General features: G+C 36.7%; 1 pseudogene; it reads left to right on the top strand.

Annotated features, from left to right (window-relative positions):
* The first annotated feature begins 974 nt into the window (after nt 1–974).
* Nucleotides 975–3970, top strand: LOC145718122 (small ribosomal subunit protein eS21 pseudogene; annotated as a pseudogene).
* The last annotated feature ends 469 nt before the right edge of the window (nt 3971–4439 follow it).

Genomic DNA, 4439 nt, shown 5'->3' on the forward strand with positions numbered 1-4439 from the left:
ACATCTCTTGTATTCTATGATGCATCTCCTTAGCTTGCCTCTGATATTAGCCTGTTAATGTAAGTTGTGGTAGACAGTTCTGGTGAGACCCGACTTACCTGGTGCCGACACTCCCAATTCCTACACTAGCATCTTGCCACATTTCTTCCTCAGTGCCTTCTCCAATACCACTTAAATTATATTGACCTCTGAGCACATGCTGTTAAAAAGGCTGGGGTGGGGGGTGCCTGAGTGGCTCAGTCCTTGTGTGCCTTCAGCTCAGGTCATGATCCCAGGGTCCTGGGATCGAGCCCCGCATTGGGCTCCCTGCTCAGCGGGAAGCCTGCTTCTCCCTCTCCCACTCCCCCTGCTTGTGTTCCCTCTCTTGCTGCCTCTGTCTGTCAAATAAATAAATAAAATCTTTAAAAAAAAAAAAAAAAAAGGTTGGGGTGGGGGGTTGAAGCTCCTGTAGGCAATCCTTTCCAGCTGGAAAAAGCAGCTAATAGATAAATGCTCTAGCCTTTCTCTATTAGGAAGTCAAGTCTAGCAGGCATTTTGATAATTATCAAGGGCTGCTAATAGAACTGATCATCTATAGTTTACTAATGTGAAATATATAATGCATCCTGATATGGAATTCTCTTTATCCCATGAATTGCTCACTTTATTCTATGATATCTCCTTGCTGGGCTCCATCCTCCCCCAAAAATATCTGCACTCAAGTCCTTGTCTCAAGTTCTACTTTTAGAGGATCAAAAATTTAAAAGAAAAACCTTCAAATTCATTAAATAAATATATAATTATAAATTACATTAGTTTTGATGACTAATAAATAAAAGAGTGTTACAACAGAGAAACATTTGTGGATTTTTCTGGGGGTGGGGAGGCTCCTGAGGAGTTAATTCTGTGGGCCTGAAATTGACCTGAGCAGCTTTTCTGAAGTATCTACAGGGCACAGGCAGCTGCTTAAATTATGAAATGCACTGGTTATTACAATGGGCCCTGTATTGAATTTGGGGATGGTTTGTTTAAGCTTGGCAGTAGTGATTATCAATAGCAGTTCGATTGATAATTTTACACTTTCTGAGAATCCTAGAGGACTCTGCTATGGCACTTTTTACATAGCAAGAAATATGCCTACCTTGCTAGAAAGGTGTGAGAAGCACCAGCTAAGACTCTATTATGAGCTTCCTGGTTCTACTGTTGTTATAAGACCACCTTGTGGTTTCTGATCAGACCAGAGAGAGAAAGCATGACAATTACGGTTCCTATAAAGCAAGAAAAATGAAAACTTGCATCTGTGATATAATCATTAGTCAAGATTCATATTCTTAATGCTGTTTCTATCTTTTATCTTTTTCCTAAAATAAACCATAGGTTAATGAGCATTGACATTTTGGGTCCTATCAATCTTCTAACACTAAAACCCAGTCTAACTCCCAATGTTTTGCAGAGGAAATCATATTTATCAGTGAGGAAGCTACATTATTTTTGTTGTTACTGCCATTAAGAACAAATTATTCAATGTCATGTTGGTTTAACATTGAAGAAGGTATAGTGTAATTTTACATACCTAACAGATTTAAAGAGACAAATCTTGTGATTGTCTCAATAGAAAAGTCATTTGAAGGGTGCCCGGGTGGCTCAGTCAGTTAAGTGTCTGCCTTCGGCTCAGGTCGTGATCCCAGGGTCCTGGGATGGAGCCCCGCATCAGGCTCCCTGCTCAGGGAGAACCTGCTTCTCCCTCTCCCTCTGCCTGCCGCTCTGCCTATTTGTGCTCTCACTCTCTCTGTCAAATAAATAAATAAAATCGTAAAAAAAAAAAAAAAAAAGGCATTTGACAGAATTCAGTATTCATTCCTGAGAAAAGCTTTCAGCAAACTAGGAACCGAAAGAAACTTTCTCAACCTGACAAGGATCATTTATGTAAAACCTACAGCTGACATAATCCTTAATATTGAAAAGCCATGATCAGGAATAAGACAATGATGTCCACGTTTACTACTTTTATATTCAACACTGGAGTGCCGTAAGGTAGTGCAACATAGCTAGTGCAGTAAAACAAGGGAAAACATACAAACAATGAATCATGGAACACTTCATCTAAAACTAATGATGTAATGTATGGGGATTAACATAAGAATAAAAAAAAATAATTAAAAAAAAAAACAAACAAGGGAAAACAGCATCCAGATTGGTAAGAAAGACATAAAATTCATGTTTACCGTGGGATGTTGACACGATTGGCTATGTAGAAAACGTAATGGAAACTAAAATAACGTGCTAGAATTATTGAGTTGAGTAAAGTTTTAGAAGACAAATAACTGGAAAAATATATTTCCCTATACTATCAGTGAACAACCAGAATTGAAGCAATAAAAACATCAAAATTAAATACAGTTAGCAATAAATCTGACAAAAAATGTTACATTTGTACACTACAGATGGGAAAACATTGTTGAAAGTCACTAAAGATCTCAATAAAAGGAGAAATATACTTTGGGGTTGACTATCAATGTATTTAAGATATAAAATTTCTCAAACTGTAGACATAATGCATTCCCAATCAAATATCAAAGAGGTTTTTTTTTTCCCCCTAGAATTAACAAGGTGATTATAAAAGTCAAATAGAAATGCAAAGAACTGGATTAACCAAAGTTCTAAAAACACAACCTACTCTCAAGCCTCATTATAACTCTAGAATTATCAGGAAAGTATGGAATTGGAGTCAAGGTGAATGAAAAGACTTACAGAATAAAATAAAGAGTGCAGGATTAGACTTACATGTACATTGACAACTGATTTTACAAATGTGCAAAGTATACTCAAGAGAGAATGAATAGTCTTTTTGACAGATGTTACTGAGATTATGATATCCCTATTTTTTAAAAAAACCTTTGATAAATGTTTTATGCCACATGCAAAAATTAATTCAGATTGGATCATATATAAAAAGTGAAATCCTAAAATTACGGAATTTTCTGCAGAAATCTTAAGGGAAAATCTTTGTGACACTGGGTTAGGCCAATATTTCTTAGATGTAACAACAAAAGCATATTCCATAGAAGAGAATTTGATACATTGGACTTTGTGAAAAGTAAAAGCTTCTGCTTCTCAAAAGTCACTGTTAGGAAAGCAGAAACACTACAGACTCAGAGGATATTTTTTGCAAATCCTGTATCTGATGAAAGAATCCACAAAGAGCCCTCAAAAGTCAATAATAAGAAAAAAAAAAAAAAAACTAAGAACACTTAAATAGCTACTTCAAAGAAGGTATAGATTTCCAATAAATATATGAAAAGATGTTCAAAATCATTGATTAGTAAGGAAGCACAAAGCAAAACCACGATGTCACTAGATCCCTATTGTAATGGCTTAATTTGAAAAAAGAAAGAAAAAGAAAAAAGAATTGATCGTATCAAGTGTTGGCAAGGATATGGAGGAACTGAGAGACTTACACACTCCTGGTGAAAATGTAAAATGGCTTTTCTGCACTTGAACTGGTGGTGGCTGCAGGTGTACCCTCTGGGTGGAGAATATTGCCTGAGAGTTGGTGGACCAGTACCTGTCGGGAAATGCTTTGCCACCAACCACATCATGGTTGCCAAGGATCACGAGTCCATCTAGATCAATGTGGCTGAGGTTGACAAGATGACAAGCAGTTTCAGGAGCCAGGTTAAAACCGAAGCTATCTGTGGGGCCATTTGCAGGAGAGAGGAGTCAGATGGCTCCATCCTCTGACTAGCAAAGGCCATGGGTAGCATTTCAAAGAACTTCTGACTGGAGAGGATCATGGATGTGGAATATTTGTCACAAATAAATAGCAGCCCCTCCCCCCAAAAGAGAAAGAAAATGTAAATGGCACATCCACATCCACTTTTTGTGTGTTTACTATCTAAAACAGCCATTCCACTCCTAGGTATTTTTCCAAGAGAAATAAAAGCTTATTTATCTGTGTATATAAAGATTAGTACAGAAATGTTCTTAGCATCTTTATTTGTAAGAGTCATAAATAAGGAATGATCTATTAACAGGTAAGCAGATAAAAAAATTATAGTGTAGTCATACAACAGAATGCTACTCAGCAATAAAAACATAAATATGATACATTTCTAACTTCTTTATTATGCTGAATGAAAGAAACCAGGCATAGAAGAGGATATACTTGGGGCACTAGGGTGGCTCAGTGGGTTAAGCATCTGCCTTCCACTTGGGTCATGATCTCAGGGTCTTGGGATTGAGACCGGCTTTGGGCTCCCTGCTCAGCTGGGAGTGTGCTTTTCTCTCTTCCTCTGCTCTTTCCTGTCCCACTTACGTTCTCTCCCTCTCAAATAAATGAATAAAATCTTAAAGAAAAAAGAATAGTATATATTTAATTTTGTTTATATAAAACTAAAATTAAAAAATGCAAAGTAATATATTGTGACATATTTTACATTTAATATACTGTTGTCATTTAG

This window comes from Leptonychotes weddellii, unplaced genomic scaffold, assembly GCF_054177405.1.
Source record: "Leptonychotes weddellii isolate Sample4059 unplaced genomic scaffold, ASM5417740v2 HiC_scaffold_110, whole genome shotgun sequence".
Classification (NCBI taxonomy): Eukaryota; Metazoa; Chordata; class Mammalia; order Carnivora; family Phocidae; genus Leptonychotes; species Leptonychotes weddellii.